The following is an 18,463-nucleotide window of genomic DNA, read 5'->3' as shown; positions in this document are numbered from 1 at the left end:
TGCCACCTTTATATTTTGCACAGTGAAAAAAATATGAAGGTGGTGCCTTTGTGGAGGTTGTTAGGTTTAGATGAGTTCATGAGGGTGGGGTCCCCATGATGGGATTAGTGGCCTTATCAGAAGAGGAAGAGAGACCTGAGCTCTTTCTGTGCACACAAGTAAGAGAGAAAAGGCATCAGAGTGAAACCTATCTTGCTGGCACTTTGATCTTGGACTTCCTAGTGTTCATAATATGGAGAAACAAATGTCTATTTTTTAGTCCACCCAATGATGGTGTCTTGTTATGGTAGCCAAAACAACTTAAATCATGATAAATTAAGTTTGCAGAATTTTGTAAGCTTTTATCGTGAATTATTAAACTGAAGGTGGTCTTGAGGACCTCCTGAACTTGTAGTGGTGATTAGAAAGATTTTGCTTCAGTTGGGTGTGGTGGCTCAGGCCTATAATCCCAGCACTTCGGGAAGTCAAGGCAGATGGATCACCTGAGGACAAGAGTTTGAGAGCAGCCTGACCAACATGGTGAGACCCTGTCTCTAATAAAAATACAAAAATTAGCCAGTCATTGTGGCAAGCACCTGTAATTTCAGCTACTCAGGAGGCTGAGGTGGGAGAATTACTTGAACCTGAGAGGCAGAGGTTGCAGTGAGCCGAGATCACACCACTTCACTCCAGCCAGGGCAACAGAGGGAGATTCTGTCTCAAAAAAAAAAAAAAAAAAAACAAAGATTTTGTTCTCTACAAAGCTAGTCTGAGAGTGTGCAGAAGAGATTATACAGTTTGTGTAATATTCTAAGTGTGGATGTACAGTGAATTACTTCAATTGTTGGACTTTTAAAAAATTTACAGGTTTTTTACTATTGTATGTAGTATTATGGTGAAATGTGACACATATGCATTTTTAAATTACATTTTTCATAACAACACTTATCATGAGACCTACCCACTCAACTAGGCTTCAAGTGTATAATATCCTATACTTGTTCATAGGTACAATGTTCTACAGCAGGTCTGTAGAGATTACTTATCTTGTTTATCTAAAATGGAATGCTTGTTGATTCCTAACTTTCTATTTCTACTACACCCAACCCTTGGCAAACACTGTTCCCCTCAGATTTTATGAATTTAACTCTTTTAGACATCCCATACAAGTGGAAACGTACAGTATTTCTTTTTTCTGTGACTGTCTTTATTGCTCTTATTGTAATGACCTTAAGGTTCCTCCATGTTCTCACATATTTCACAGTTTTCTTCTATTTTAAGGCTGAATCAGTAACATTTTCTTTATCCATTCATGTTCAATGGAGAATTAGATTGTTCGTACATCTTAGGTACTGTGCCGTGTTGCAATAAACATGAGAGTCCTAATATCTCTTCAAGATCATAAATTTAGTTCCTTTGAATAAATATTCAGAAGTGAGATTGCTAGATTATATGGTAATTGATAGCAGCTGGACCATTTTTCTTTCCTATTAGAAGTGTGCAAGGATTAAAATATTTTCATATTATTACCAACACTTGTTGTTTTATGTTTTTTATTTGATAGTAGCCATCCTGACAAGTGTGAGGTAGTATCTGACATTGTTTTGATACGCATGTTCCTGATGATTAGTGATTTTTAGCTTCTTTCATATGCCTGTTGGCCATGTGTATACTTTCGTTTGGTCAAAATGTCTATTAAAGTATTTTGCCCATTTGTAATTGTGATTTTAGGTTGTTGTTTTACTTAAACTACTGAGTTTTAGAAGTGTGTTAATACAGCCGGGCGCGGTGGCTCAAGCCTGTAATCCCAGCACTTTGGGAGGCCGAGGCGGGTGGGTCACGAGGTCGAGAGATGGAGACCATCCTGGTCAACATGGTGAAACCCCGTCTGTACTAAAAATACAAAAAATTAGCTGGGCATGGTGGCACGTGCCTGTAATCCCAGCTACTCAGGAGGCTGAGGCAGGAGAATTGCTTGAACCCAGGAGGCGGAGGTTGCGGTGAGCCGAGATCGCGCCATTGCCCTCCAGCCTGGGTAACAAGAGCGAAACTCCGTCTCAAAAAAAAAAAAAGAAGTGTGTTAATACATATTTTGGATATTACACGCTTTTTAAGACATATTCGTTTTCAAGTATTTTCTTTGAATTCATAGATTGAATTTTCGCTCTGCTCTTTTTTCCTTTGTTGTGTAGAAATGATTTAGTTTGAGGTAGTCCCAGTTGTTTATTTGTGTTTTCATTGCCTGTGTTTCCGCCCCCACCCCCACCCCCAGGCTCCGGAGACCGAATATGGCTATTGCTACCCAGGCAGGAGTGCAATGGACCGATCTTGGCTCACCGCAACCTCCGCCTCCTGGGTTCAGGCAATTCTGCTGCCTTGGCCTCCTGGGTAGCTGGGATTACAGGCATGTTCCACCATGCCCAGCTAATTTTTTGTATTTTTAGTAGAGACGGGGTTTCACCATGTTGACCAGGATGGTCTCAATCTCTTGACCTCGTGATCCACCCGCCTCGGCCTCCCAAAGTGCTGGGATTACAGGCGTGAGCCACCGCGCTCGGCTCATTGCCTTTGTTTTTATCATTAAAATTATTGTCAAAACCAATATCATGAAGCCTTTTACCTATTTTTTCTCTGGGAGGAGTTTTACAGTCTTGGGTCTTATATTTAAAGTGTTTAACCCATTTTGAATAAATGCGTATGTGGTATAAGACAAGGGCTCAATTTCAAGCTTTTGCATGTGGATATCCTGTTTTCTCAGCACCATTTATTGAAGACACAAACCTTTCCCAATTATGTAGTCACCACACCCTTGTCAAAAATCAGTTGAATATATGTGCATGAACTTATTTCTTCTAGGTTTACTATAATGTTTTATTGATCAACATGTCTGCCTGTATTCCAGTCCCATAATGTTTTGATTATTGTGGTTTTGTTTTATATTGTCATGTCTGGGATTGTGATACCTCCAGCTTTGTTTTTCTGTTTCAAGACTGACTTGGTTATTTACAGTTTTTGTGGTTAGTTCCATGTAAATTTTGAGGGTTTTTTCTATTTTTGTAAAACTGCTATTAGGATTTTGATAGAAATTACACTGAATCTGTAGATTACGTTGGGTAGTATGGACATTTTAGCAAGAGTATTTCTTCCAATCCATCAAGATGGAATGTCTTCGCACTTTTCTGTGTTCCTTGTGTAATTTTTTTTTTTTTTTTTTTTAGATGGAGTTTCGCTCTTGTTACCCAGGCTGGAGTGCAATGGCGGGATCTCGGCTCACTGCAACCTCCGCCTCCTGGGTCCAGGCAATTCTCCTGCCTCTGAGTAGCTGGGATTACAGGCATGCGCCACCATGCCCAGCTAATTTTTTGTATTTTTAGTAGAGACGGGTTTCACCATGTTGACCAGGATGGTCTCGATCTCCTGACCTTGTGATCCACCTGCCTCGGCCTCCCAAAGTGCTGGGATTACAGGCGTGAACCTCCGCACCCAGCCCTTGTGTAAGTTTTTTTAATCAGTATTTTGTGGTTTTCATTTTACAAATGTTTCACCTCCTTAAGTTTATTTCTAAATATTTTATTTGTTTTGATACTAATATAAATGGATTTGTTTTTCTAATTGTCTTTTCATATAGTTGTTGGTATATAGAAATGTAACTGGTTTTGTATGTTGATATTGTGTCCTCAACATGATTGAATTTATTTATTAGTTCTTTTTTTTTTTTTTTTTTTTTGAGACGGAGTTTCAAAACTTCTTGTTACCCAGGCTGGAGTGCAATGGCGGGATCTCAGCTCACCGCAACCTCCGCCTCCTCCTCCTGGGTTCAAGTAATTCTCCTTCCTCAGCCTCCTGAGTAGCTGGGATTACAGGCACGTGCCACCATGCCCAGCTAATTTTTTGTATCTTTAGTAGAGACGGTTTCACCATATTGACCAGGATGGTCTCGATCTCTTGACCTCGTGATTCACCCGCCTCAGCCTCCCAAAGTGCTGGAATTACAGGCTTGAGCCACCGCGCCCGGCCCTAATAGACTTCTTAAAGTATCTTTAGAGTTCTTTAATATATAATATAATCTTCAAACAAGGACAATTTTTCTGCTTTCTTTCTGATTTGCATGCCATTTGCTACTTTTGTCTTGCTTAATTGCACTGATTAGACCTTCCAGTGCTACACTGAACAGCAGTGGTGAATGGGCATTCTTGTCTTCTTTGGAGTCTTAGAGAAAAGTTTTCAATTTCCTATGAAAAGTGTGTTGAATTTTGTCAGATGATGATTCTTCATTAATTGAGATGATCTTTTTTTTTTTCAGTTTTTTACTCTATGAAAACAATGTATCACATGAGTTGTCATATGTTGAATTACCTTGGGAATAAATCCCACTTAATCACAGCAGATCGTCCTTTTTTTTTTTTTTTTTTGAGACGGAGTTTCGCTCTTGTTACCCAGGCTGGAGTGCAATGGTGCGATCTCCACTCACCGCAACCTCTGCCTCCTGGCTTCAGGCAATTCTCCTGCCTCAGCCTCCTGAGTAGCTGGCATTACAGGCACACGCCACCATGCCCAGCTAATTTTTTGTATTTTTAGTAGAGACAGGGTTTCACCATGTTTACCAGGATGGTCTTGATCTCTTAACCTGGTGATCCACCCGCCTCGGCCTCCCAAAGTGCTGGGATTACAGGCTTGAGCCACCACGCCCGGCAGCAGATGGTCCTTTTAATATGGTGTTAGATTTGATTCCATAGTAATTTGTTGAGGATTTTTGCATCTGTATGTTTCAGGAATATTGGCCTGTTTTTGATGCCTTTGTCTTGATTTGTTATAAGGGCAGCACTGACTTCATAAAAAGGAGTTTGAATGTGTTGCCGTCTCTTCAATTTTATTTTTTATTTTTTATTTTTTGTTATGGAGTCTGGCTCTGTCTCACAGGCTGGAGTGCAAAGGCACAATCTTTGCTCACTGCAACCTCCGCCTCCCGGGTTCAACCAATTCTCCTGCCTCAGCCTCCCGTGTAGCTGGGACTACAGACACCTGCCACTGCACCCAGCTAATTTTTTAAATTTTTAGTAGGGAAGCATGTTAACATACTGGCCAGACTGGTCTCAAACTCCTGACCTCATGAACCACCCGCCTCGGCCTCCCAAAGTGCTGGGAGTACAGGTGTCAGCCACTGTGCCTGACTTCTCTTAAATTTTTTTTTTTTTAGACGTAGTTTCTTTCTTGTGACCCAGGTTGGAGTGCAATGGCGCGATCTCGGCTCACCGCAACCTCCGCCTCCTGGGTTCAGGCAATTCTCCTGCCTCAGCCTCCTGATGAGCTGGGATTACAGGCACGCACCACCATGCCCAGCTATTTTTTTTTTTTTTTTTTTTTTTTTTTTGTATTTTCTTTAGTAGAGACGGGGTTTCACCATGTTGACCAGGATGGTCTCGATCTCTTGATCTCGTGATCTACCCACCTCGGCCTCCCAAAGTGCTGGGATTACAGGCTTGAGCCACCGCGCCCGGCCCTCTTAAATTTTTTTTTTTTTTTTTTTTTTTTTTGAGACGGAGTTTCCCCCTTGTTACCCAGGTTGGAGTGCAATGGCACAATCTCGGTTTACTGCAACCTCCGCCTCCTGGGTTCAGGCAATTCTCCTGCCTCAACCTCCTGAGTAGTTGGGATTACAGGCATGCGCCAAGATGTCCTGCTAATTTTTTTTTTTTTTTTTTTTTTTTTTTGTATTTTTAGTAGAGACGAGGTTTCATCATGTTGACCAGGTTGGTCTCGATCTCTCGACCTCGTGATGCACCCGCCTCGGCCTCCCAAAGTGCTGGGATTACAGGCTTGAGCCACCGCGCCCGGCCCTCTTAAATTTTTTTTTTTTTTTTTTTTTTTTTTTTTGAGACGGAGTTTTGCTCTTGTTACCCAGGCTGGAGTGCAATGGCGCGATCTCGGCTCACCGCAACCTCCGCCTCCTGGGTTCAAGCAATTCTCCTGCCTCAGCCTCCTGAGTAGCTAGGATTACAGGCACGTGCCACCATGCCCAGCTAATTTTTTTTTTTGTATCTTTAGTAGAGACGGGGTTTCACCGTGTTGACCAGGTTGGTCTCGATCTCTCGACCTCGTGATCCACCCGCCTCGGCCTCCCAAAGTGCTAGGATTACAGGCTTGAGCCACCGCGCCCGGCATCTCTTAAATTTTTTGAAAGATTGGCCGGGCGCGGTGGCTCAAGCCTGTAATCCCAGCACTTTGGGAGGCCGAGGCGGGTGGATCACGAGGTCGAGAGATCGAGACCAACCTGGTCAACATGGTGAAACCCCGTCTCTACTAAAAATACAAAAAATTAGCTGGGCATGGTGGCGCGTGCCTGTAATCCCAGCTACTCAGGAGGCTGAGGCAGGAGAATTGCCTGAACCCAGGAGGCGGAGGTTGCGGTGAGCCGAGATCACGCCATTGCACTCCAGCCTGGGTGACAAGAACAAAACTCAGTCTCAAAAAAAAAAAAAAAAAAAAAAAAAAATTTTTGAAAGATTGAGAAGGTTCCTGCTGACAAGTGGAGGTTAAAAACAAAAAAGTTAAGAAATAAAAACATTTTTCAGGGGACTCCTTCATAACAATAAAAAAAGAAAAAATAATAAAAATTGTAAAAGGTTGAGAAAGATTGCAATTGATGGTTCTTTAAATGTTAGGCAAAATTCATCAGTGAAGACTTCTTTCTGTCTTTGTGGGGTGTAATTTTGAGTACAGATTTCATTTCCGTCCTAGTTTTATAACTGTTCAGACCTATTTCTTTATGATTTTGTCTCAGTAAGGTGTATGTTTATAGGACCTTACCTATTTTGCTTGTCCAGTTTCCTTGGAGTATAATTTTATACGAGTTTCTTATAATCCATTTTATTTATAGTTTATAAGAAACGTATAAAATTATGAGTATTAAACGACATCAGCTGTAATATCGTCTATTATTTATTTGCATGCTTTCTTTTTTCTTCGTTAGTCAAACTGTTTTTATCAATTTTGTCTTTTCAAAAATCCAAATCTTAGTTTCTTTTTTTCTCTATTCCTTTTCTGTTTCCTACTTTATTTGTTTCTCTTGTAGTGTGTTATTTTCCCCCTTCTGTTAACTTTGAGCTTAGTTGCTTTTTTCTAGTTCCTTACCATATATAGTTGCTTACTTAAAACCTTTGTGGTTTTTCTTTTTCTTTTTTTTTTTCTTTTCTTTTTTTTGAGACGGAGTTTCGCTCTTGTTACCCAGGCTGGAGTGCAATGGCGTGATCTCGGCTCACCGCAACCTCCGCCTCCTGGGTTCAGGCAATTCTCCTGCCTCAGCCTCCTGAGTAGCTGGGATTACAGGCACGTGCCACCATGCCCAGCTAATTTCTTGTATTTTTAGTAGAGACGGGGTTTCACCATGTTGACCGGGATGGTCTCGATCTCTCGACCTCGTGATCCACCCGCCTCGGCCTCCCAAAGTGCTGGGATTACAGGCTTGAGCCACCGTGCCCGGCCTGTTTTTCTTTTTTTTGACACCGGGTTTCGCCCTGTTGGCCAGGATGGTCTCAGTCTCTTGACCTCTTGATTCACCCGCCTCCGTTTCCCAAAGTGTTGGGATTACAGGCGTGAGCCACCGCGCCAGGCCTGTCGTTGTTTTTTTTTCTTGAGACAGAGTTTCGCTCTTGCTGCCCAGGCTGGAGTGCAATGGCGTGATCTCGGCTCACCGCAGCCTCCGCCTCCTGGGTTCAGGCAATTCTCCTGCCTCAGCCTCCTGAGTAGCTGGGATTACAGGCACACGCCACCATGCCCAGCTAATTTTTAGTATCTTTAGTAGAGACCCGTCTTTCACCATGTTGACCAGGATGGTCTCGATCTCTCGACCTCGTGATCCACCCGCCTCGGCCTCCCAAAGTGTTGGGATTACAGGCGTGAGCCACCGCGCCCGGCCTGTTGTTGTTTTTAATGTAGATGTTATCGCTGTCAACATCCCTCTTATAATGCAGGTCACCTGTGCGGAGCAATCCCAGCTCCCCGTGGAGAACTCAAAGGCAGCTTCTTGGCCACCGCGACTCTGACTGCATTCCCATTTTCCGGGGTACTCGGAGGACTCCATCCTGAGCCCGTGGGGCGGCGCCGTCGCCAGGTTCCCCCAATCCCAGCCGGGGCTGGAGCTGTCGCCTTTTGGAGTCCACCTGCGCTCCCCTTCTCCCGGGTGCTCAGGAGCCTCGCTGGGCCCCAGGAAGGTCTGCTCCCGGCGGGGAGCCGCGCTCCTGTCTGCGTGGCGGGGGCGCTCCTGTCCGCGAGGCGGCTCCTGGGGCGGACGGCCCCTCCCTCCCCTGGGAACAGAGGCGTTTTCTCAGCCATCTCAGAAGACTGGACACAGTTCACTGTTTGGGTCCCTACGTGGCCAGAGTCACCGTGAAACCCTGTAGGGAGTTTCCCTTTCAGCTGTCACCCAGGTGGTAACAGCTGCTGAATGTTGACCTTCAGCCCTAATCTTCTGGGATGTTCTCATTTATCAATCCAATCACGGCTGGGCGCGATGGCTCCCGCCTGTAATCCCAGCACTTTGGGAGGCCGAGGCGGGGCAGGGGAAGCCGGGGAGGGAGAGGGGGAGGGGGTGGGACGACGGATCACCTGAGATCAGGAGTGTGAGACCAGCTTAACCAACATGGAGAAACCTCATCTCTACCAAAAATATAAGAACTAACTGAGCTTGGTGACCCACGCCTGTAGTCCCAGGTACTCTCGAGGCTGAGGCAGGAGAATCCCCTGAACCCGGGAGGCGGACATCGCGGTAACCGGAGATGTGCCATTGCAGTCAAACCTGGGCGACAGAGACACTCTGTCTAAAAATTAATTAATTAATTAAATTAATTCAATCACCTTTTAAAAACTCTTTCCTCTAGTCATACACTCAAGCAATTTGAAGTGTTCACTTAATCAATCATTAGAATCCTACAGCACAGAGAAAATAGACACAATATCTAAAACTGGGCATCTGGCAGGCCAGGGCAAAGAGACAGAAATAAAGAATGCTTCCGTGTGGAAGCGGTCTGTTCACTTGAGATGAGGCTTTTCTGTTCATCAAGAACGCAAATGCCTCTCTCCAGAACTGAGCCACCGAATAGTGCCTAGCACCATCTGCTGGAACCTTTGGAAAAATCAAAATGAGAGAGTTAGAAAACCTCATGTTCATGAAAAATAATCTAGTGGCATCCAGTCTAGTCACCTCCAGTCCCCACGTGTCAAAGGTCAAAAACTGTGACGTTCCCAGCTGATGATATGGTGTGGAGGTGGCCTGTGTCTATTCCCTCTTTAAGCTGCAAATGAGAGCACAGTTGTTCTACAGCTGTCCCTCCTCCTTGTGTTCATTTATCATGCGGTTTTTAAAATCTTCCTTTATCAGCAGAAATATTTCACTTTTTGTGGTCAACATTCAGACTAAATAGAAAATGTCATATTTGTAATAATAATATTTTTGAAGAACCAGGAGCTTATCCTTGCTTCCAGTGAACTTAATTTCCAACATTTTTTAATCCTGTCATTTTGCATTAAAAAAACTACCACTTCCTGAGTACTTTATTAACAACTCTGTATTTTTCTTTCTTTTTTTTTTTTTTTGAGATGGAGTTTTGCTCTTATTACCCAGGCTGGAGTGCAATGGTGTGATCTCGGCTCACCGCAACCTCCGCCTCCTGGGTTCAGGCAATTCTCCTGCCTCAGCCTCCTCAGTAGCTGGGATTATAGGCATGCGCCACCATGCCCAGCTAATTTTTTGTATCTTTAGTAGAGACGGAGTTTCACCATGTTGACCAGGATGGTCTCGATCTGTCGACCTCGTGATCCACCCGCCTCAGCCTTCCAAAGTGCTGGGATTACAGGCTTGAACCACCGCACCTGGCTCGATTTCATCTCTTATACGAATTACTTTTCCTTGCCTTTTCCTTCTTGTGCCTTATTGTTGACTTTCTTTTCATCCTGTATGTTCAGCTTTTGTTATCATGCATGTTCTGCTTAAATAGCTTACGTCCAGCTGGGTCCAATTCAGAACCAAGTTCCTCTGCTACTCTCCTTCCTCAAGGTGGGCAGATTATGAGAACTGAATGAGTAACATGTGTTGAGTTTGACAACTTTGTAAATGTCTCCAACGTTTTATGGGGTTTTCATGAACCCTCTGCTTTGAACTCTCATTGTAGGTGGAAAATGGTTTGCAAATTATATGGAAGGTAAATTTTATTTAAAAAAATAAACTGCCTCACTGGAGTCTATAAACGGGCCCCTTTTAGGGCCCTAGAAAACTCTTTTGAAGATATTTTTGTTTGTTTGTTTGTTTGTTTTGTTTGAGATGGAGTTTCACTCTTGTTGTCCAGGCTGGAGTAAAGTGGCATGATCTCAGCTCACTGCAACCTCCATCTCCCAGGTTCAAGCAATTCTCCTGCCTCAGCCTCTCAAGTAGTTGGGACTGCAAGCATGTACCACCAAACCTGGCTAATTTTTGTACTTTAGTAGAGACAGATTTTTGCCATGTTGACAAGGCTGGTCTTGAATTCCTGACATCAATAGAACCTCCTGCCTCAGCCTCCCCAAGTGTTGGGAATACAGGCATGAGCCACCACACCAGGCTGATTTTAAAGGTATTTTGGGCTGTTTATGAAGCATTCTGAAGACAGAAGGTTGCAGGTCTGCAGCTTCCTGAGACACTCACATGGCTGAGCCTGTCAGGTGGAAGCCCATATTGCTGAACTTGGTTTCTTTCTAAGTGCTGCCACAGTCAGAGAGCCAGGCCCTTCAGTTATGTCTGTAAATCCCTACATGAGCAGAATCAAGAGTCAGAGACTTAATAAACCACGTCCTTACCTTGCCTGGTGCTGCCTTCTGAGGTCCAGCTCTTCTACTTGGCACTCCCTAGCCAAGAAGAAATATGTCTGTGTCACCGATTCCTGGGGAGGAGAAGTTCCTCAGGTTACAGATCTTGACAAGTGGTGGATGGAAGCAGCCAAACCTAAAATACATGGAATCTTAGGAGTTTCGCCACACAGTGACTGTTCTTCCTCATAGTGGACAGTGAGTGAGAGGCCGGGGAAGAGACTTTTCTGGGAGTCGATGGTGGTGGGGGAGGCTCATTCAGTGCATGGAATTAATGAGATCTGTGCCCTGCACAGAATTACACGTGCTGCTTCATCTGATGCACCCTCATAGCGGTTATGGTTCCAATTCAGAGATGAGAACATTGAAGGCCAGAGGTTCTTTGTTTTTTGATTTTTTCTGAGACAGAGTTTCACTCTTGTTGCCCAGGCTGGAGTGCAATGGCGTGATCTCGGCTCACCACAACCTCTGCCTATTGGGTTCAAGCGATTCTCCTGTCTCAGCTTCCCGAGTAGCTGGGATTACAGGCATGCGCAACCATGACCGGCAAATTTTGTATTTCTAGTAGGGACAAGGTTTCTCCATGTTGGTCAGGCTGGTCGTGAACTCCCGATCTCAGGTGATCCACCTGCCTCACCCTCCCAAAGTGCTGAGATTACAGGCGTGAGCCACCACACCGGGCCAGAGGGCCACAGATACTGAGAGTTGGAGAGTGAGATTGCAACCCTCCCAAATCTTAGTCCCCAAAATTGCAGCCACAGTGTATCCTGACTCCCATTAAGGCAATAAAGAGCTCTGTGGTGGGGTCCTCTGGGAGCACCTCTTTCCTGTGAGCAGAAGCCTGAGGTGACATCCTCTACCCTCTTGCCTTTGTTTCTAAAAATTTGTCTATTTCGCCTAAGTGTTCCTTCCTTGACATATAATTGTTCTTTTAAAAAACTTTCCTGGCCAACATGGTGAAACCCCGACTCTACTAAAAATACAAAAATTAGCTGGATGTGGTAGCAGGCGCTTCAGCCTCCTAAGTAGCTGGGATTACAGGCACACGCCACCATGCCCAGCTAATTTTTGTATTTTTAGTAGAGACAGGGTTTCACCAGGTTGACCAGGATGGTCTCTATCTCTTGACCTCGTGATCCACCCGCCTCAGCCTCCCAAAGTGCTGGGATTACAGGCGTGAGCTACCGCGCCCGGCTAGTCTGTATTTTGTAATTTTTCTAGGAATTTCTTAACTGTTTATTGGTTGTTTATGTGGTTTTTATTTTCCATAGATTAGTGATTTTATCAGTTTTCTTTCTTTTATTAATTATAACTTTATTCCAGAGTGTTCACAGAAAAATGTGCACATTTGCATGTATACTTTGTGTGATATGCATCTTTTGAAATCTACTGAACCTCAATCATTCCCATGTATGTCTGTTCCAGAAAATGTTCAAAGTGCACTTGAAAAGAATGTGAATTGTGTGACTGCATAGGATGCTCTTTATATGTCCGCTACGTCTAGTTGGTTTATTGTGTTGTCCAAGTTTTCTGTTTTCTCACTCACCTATTTTATTCTATCTGTTATTTTTAATGAGGTATTAAAGCCTCCCTTAATGTAGAACTATTTCTCCCTTGTGTCAAGTTTTGGTTCCTATATTTTGATGGTCTACTATTAGGTGGGTGAATATTTATAACTGTTATTTCTTCTTCCTGTTTTGAATCTTGTATTAGAGTATAATGTTCTTCTTTGTCTCCATCTGCTCTCCACTGCATGGCGGGGGTGGGAGGGGGCAGACTCACTAGCCTGGAAGGCTCAGGGGAGGATCTGCTCCAGGTGGGGAGCAGCCCTCCTGTCCACGTGCCAGGGTATCTGCTCAGGGACTGAGGGCTCCTGAGGCTGATCGCCCCTCCCTTCCCTGTGAACGGACGCATTTTCTCACCCATTTCTGAAGATGCTACACCTCCAGCATCCCAGTCCCCACCTAGCCTGTCACTTCCAAACCTTGTTGGGAGTTTCCTTTTCAGCTGGCATCCAGGTAATAAGAGCTGCTGAATCTTGACCTTCAGCTCTGATCTTTGCCGAGATCTGGTTATTAAATCTAATCACCTCGCCGGGCCCAGTGGCTCAAGCCTGTAATCCCAGCACTTTGGGAGGCCGAGGCGGGTGGATCATGAGGTCAAGAGATCGAGACCATCCTGGTCAACATGGTGAAACCCTGTCTCTACCAAAAATACAAAAAATTAGCTGGGCATGGTGGCACATGCCTGTAATCCCAGCTACTCAGGAGGCTGAGGCAGGAGAATTGCCTGAACCCAGGAGGCGGAGCTTGCGGTGAGCCGAGATCTCGCCACTGCACTCCAGCCTGGGTAACAAGAGCAAAACTCCGTCCCCCCCGCCAAAAAAAAAAAAAAAAAAAAGAATGGTAGGGTTTTTTTTTTTTTTTTTAGGTTTTCGGGTACATGTGAAGAACATGCAAGATTGTTGCATAGGTACACCACGAGGCGTGGTGGCTCAAGCCTGTAATCCTAGCACTTTGGGAGGCCGAGGCGGGTGGATCACGAGGTCAAGAGATCGAGACCATCCTGGTCAACATGGTGAAACCCCGTCTCTACTAAAAATACAAAAATTAGCTGGGCATGGTGGCGCGTGCCTGTAATCCCAGCTACTCAGGAGGCTGAGGCAGGAGAATTGCCTGAACCCAGGAGGCGGAGATTGCAGTGAGCTGAGATCGCGCCATTGCACTCCAGCCTGGGTAGTAAGAGCGAAACTCTGTCTCAAAAAAAAGAATACAGGCCAATTATTTATGTATTAATAGAATGCTCTTTAATTGGGCCAGATAGGGATGAGACTGCAATTGATGACAAGCTTCCTAGTCTGAGACTTGATGGTAGCATGGAACTTGCCATGGGTAGAACCATACTGGAACATGTACTCCATGTCACTGAGATCAAGGATGGGGTCATTGATAATGTCAATACCCACTCTTCCAGAGTTAAGGCATCCCTGGTGACCAGCTACCTAACACGGTCAAATCCTTTTTGTTTGGGCTTCACTTTCTAAATAGTGACTCTGAAATGAGGCTGCTGGTGTGCAAGAAGGTTTGGCTCTCTGTCAAACGGAAGGGACAGAGAGCCAATATTTGTGTGCTTTTCTTGTTCAATATCAATAGTATTGTTTTTAATTTTGCATAGAACAATCATTGAACATATGAAGGAGCTAGCATAAAGTCTGTAGGTTGGCTCACACCTGTAATCCCGGCACTTTGGGAGGCTGAGGCGGGCACATCACTTGAGGTCAGGAGTTTGAGACCGACCTGGCCAACATAGTGAAACCCCGTCTCTACTTAAAATACAAAAAATTAGGCCGGGCACGGTGGCTCAAGCCTGTAATCCCAGCACTTTGGGAGGCCGAGGCGGGTGGATCACGAGGTCAAGAGATCGAGACCATCCTGGTCAACATGGTGAAACCCTGTCTCTGCTAAAAATACAAAAAATTAGCTCGACATGGTGGTGTGTGCCTGTAATCCCAGCTACTCAGGAGGCTGAGGCAGGAGAATTGCTTGAACCCAGGAGGCGGAGGTTGTGGTGAGCCAAGATCGTGCCATTGCACTCCAGCCTGGGTAACAAGAGTGAAACTCCGTCTCAAAAAAAAAAAAAAAAAAAAAAATACAAAAAATTAGTTACGCATGGTGGCACATGCCTATAATGCCAGCTACTTGGGAGGCTGAGGCAGGAAAATGAAGGCAGGAGAATCACTTGATCCTGGGAGGCAGAGGTTGCAGTGAGCTAACATTTCCCTCTACACTCTGCACTCTAGCCTAGGTAAACTGGGTAACAGAGAAAGACTTGGTCTCAAAACAAAACAAAACAAAACAAAAAAACCACCAACAACAACAAAAACCAAAGGAATCCCTATTTTTTTTTTTTTTTTTTTTTTTGAGACCGAGTCTTGCTCTCTCACCCAGGCTGGAGTGCAGTGTCTCAATCTCAGCTCACTGCAACCTCCGCCTCCTGGGTTCAAGCGATTCTCCTACTTCTGCCTTCTGAGTAGCTGGGATTACAGGGACACACCACCATGCCCAGCTAATTTGTTTGTATTTTTTTAGTAGAGACAGGGTTTCACCATGTTGGCCAGGCTGGTCTTGAACGCCTGACCTTGTGATGCGCCCATCTCGAACTCCCAAAGTTCTGGGATTACAGGCGTGAGCCCCTGTACCTGGCCAGGAATCATTATTAGAAGAACCCTCCAAGAACTCCAAGAACACTGGAGGAAAATATAAGAAACAGTCTTTCAGGAGATACCATTCATCTTTTACTATTTTAATTGTAAGAGATTTTGAGCAGGTCCAATACAGAAATAACACACAAGTTTTTCTGTAAATGTATCAGTGAATGTCAACATATTCAGATTATAAAATGAAACCTCGGCCGGGCGCAGTGGCTCAAGCCTGTAATCCCAGCACTTTGGGAGGCCAAGGCAGGTGGATCACGAGGTCAAGAGATCGAGACCATCCTGGTCAACATGGTGAAACCCCATCTCTACCAAAAATACAAAAAATTAGCTGGGCATGGTGGCGCGTGCCTGTAATCCCAGCTACTCAGGAGGCTGAGGCAGGAGAATTGCCTGAACCCAGGAGGCGGAGGTTGCGGTGAGCTGAGATCGCGCCATTGCACTCCAGCCTGGGTAACAAGAGCGAAACTCCGTCTCATTAAAAAAAAAAAAAAAAAAGAAGATATGATCTGGAACTTGGCTTTTGTTTGCAGTTGGTTGGGGTTTTTCATTGTTTTATTTTGATTTTCCCAACATCCTTCTCTTCAGTAAGAAGCCTGGCACAAATTACAATGTGCTCTTTTCTCAAGAAATACTTTAATTGTTCAAATTCAGAGAATTTTTGAACTTTTCAACCTTCCCTATCACTTCAAAAGGGTCTGAAATGTGCATTTCACACCCCATTTCAGCAACTTCAGCTTGCTGTTTCAGAGGCTCCAGATGGCTTTTGAGCTTCCTCCTGTGCATAGCTACAGCTTGCTCGATGGGCATCAGAAGCTGATCCTGGTGGTTAGAGACCCTGCATGGAGGACACAAAGGCTCCAGGTCCTTCTCACGAAACAGGGCCAGGCTCTGATTGTGCCTCTCACACCGGGGCTCTTCTTCCTGCTCTTCCCTCTTGTGCCACGTGGTGGGAAGCTGCTGGACAATGTCAGTCATGTGGTGCAATTGGGCGTTGTTCTTGAGGTTCCTGTCAAGGCAGTGGTGGAGGCAGACGTGACAAAGGAAGATGTTCTGTAGGTCTTCCCAGCACTGGTGGATGCAGCAGCCATAGAAGCTATGCCCAAAGTGAGTGGTGACTGGGTCTGTCAGGTAATCCAGGCAGATGGGACAGTTGGCCTCGACTTGTAGCTCAGTCAGGGAGGCTGCAAAGGCCGTTGTGCCATGAGAGTTTTGGTCTGAGGAATCTCCCTTTAGAAAGCCTTGTTCTCCTGTGGCCAAATGAAATTAGAAGCTGATGACTCCTCAATTCTCCTTCTCTTTCCTCAAAGTCAGCAGCCCTGTCTTAGCCACAGAGGATATGTCTCAAGACACCCAAACTGAGTATACTACCAAATCCTATATACGCACACTATGATTTTCCCTATTCGTACTTACCTGTGGAAAAGTTCGGCTGGAAATGGTGTCTCATGCCTGTAATCCCAGCACATTGGGAGGCAGAGGCAGGTGGATCACCTAAGGTCAGGAGTTTGAGACCAGCCTGGCCAACATGGCGAAACCCCATCTCAACTAAAAATTCAAAAATTAGCCAGGTGTGGTGGTACATGCCTGTAATCCTAGCTACTAGAGGGGCTGAGGCAGGAGGATCACTTGAACCTAGGAGGCAGAGGTTACAGTGAGCTGAGATCATGCCACTGTAGTCCAGCCTGGGCAACATAGCAAGACTCCATCTCAAAAAAAATAATAATTCAAAAATTAGCTGGGTGTGATTTTACATGCCTGTAATCCCAGCTGCTGGGGAGGCTGAGGCAGGAGAATCTTTGAACACAAGAGATGGAGTTTGCAGTAAGCTGAAATCACACCACTGCACTCCAGCTGGGCAACAAACAGAGTGAGACTCCATCTTAAAAAAGAAAAAGCTCAATTTATAAATTAAGCACAGTAAGAGCTTAGCAATAACAATAATAAAATAGAACAATATAACAATACATTCAATAAAAGTGATGTGTATGTGGTCTCTCTCTTTCTCCCCAAATCTCTTATTGCACTACAGATCTTAGCAACTTTAGCATATGAGTTTTTTCTTTCTTTATTAAAGAACTTTCATCTTTTTTTTTTTTTTTTTTTTTTTTTTTTTTTTTTTTTTTTTTTGAGATGGAGTTTCGATCTTGTTACCCAGGCTGGCACGATCTCAGATCTCGGCTCACCGCAACCTCCGCCTCCTGGGTTCAGGCAATTCTCCTGCCTCAGCCTCCCGAGCTCGGATAACAGGCAGGCGCCACCACACCCAGCTAATTTTTGTATTTTTAGTAGAGACAGGGTTTCACCATGTTGACCAGGATGGTCTCGATCTCTTGACCTCGTGACCCACCCACCTCGGCCTCTCAAAGTGCTGGGATTACATGCTTGAGCCACCGTGCCCGGCCGAACTTTCATCTTTTAAAAGAAGCACTCTAAGGCTTTTCTTTGGAATATACCAATTGCCAGCAATACTACTTTTGCACACTGGGGCCATTATTAAGTAAGATAAGGGTTACCTGAATCCAAGCGCTGTGATATTGTGACACTTAGGTTGAGATGGGTAGGAAGTGACTAGCGGGTGGGGATCGTCTACAACATGGATATGCTAGACAAAGGGATGATTTTCTCTTAGGCAGCATGGAGCAGGATGGCAGGAAATTTCATCATGCTGCGCAAAAGTGACAAGCCGGCTGGGCGTGGTGGCTCATGTGTATAATCCCAGCACTTTTAGAGGCCGAGGTAGGCAAATCACCTGAGATCAGGAGTTCAAGACTGGTGTGGCCAACATGGTGAAACTCTGTCTCTACTAATAAGACAAAAAAAAAAAAAAAAAAAAAAAAGTGACGAGCTACTTAAAACTGATGTTATTTATTTAGCAATTTTCTATTTAGTATTTTCAGACTATGGTTGGCCTCAGGTAACCGAAATTATGGAACGTGAAACTGATGAAATGGCAGATGGGGACTATCATACATCTGAAGACAATGCCCTGCAAAATCACTTTTGCCTCCTTCCCTGCAGGCTCTGAAGAAGTTTTAAGAGCCACTGATCCCAACCAGTTATTGATCATCCTGTCACCTTCTCTTGTATTCAGCAGTCCACCTGAATTGAAGGTTGACTATGGAGTCCTTTTGGTAAGAAAAGAGCTCCAAGAGCAAGGTACTCTATTGTTTCTGTGGACAAAAAGATAGCCCCAGTTTAAAAGGATGTTCAATCAAGCTGATTTTTTTCCTTTTTGACATGAACAGTGTTCAGGTTTTTCAAAAGATAAGAAAAGTTACTACTAAAGCTATATTTCACTAATAATTAAAATGATTTAGAAGACAAAACCATCACAACTTTACAACCCCAATTTTTTTTTTTTTTTTTTTTTTTTTTTTTTTTTTTTTTTTTGTTTGAGACGGAGTTTCACTCTTGTTACCCAGGCTGGAGTGC

The sequence above is a fragment of the Saimiri boliviensis genome, chromosome 3, assembly GCF_048565385.1.
Source record: "Saimiri boliviensis isolate mSaiBol1 chromosome 3, mSaiBol1.pri, whole genome shotgun sequence".
NCBI classification, from domain to species: Eukaryota; Metazoa; Chordata; class Mammalia; order Primates; family Cebidae; genus Saimiri; species Saimiri boliviensis.
The sequence above is the reverse complement of the archived record's forward strand: the minus strand, read 5'-3'. Positions refer to the sequence as shown.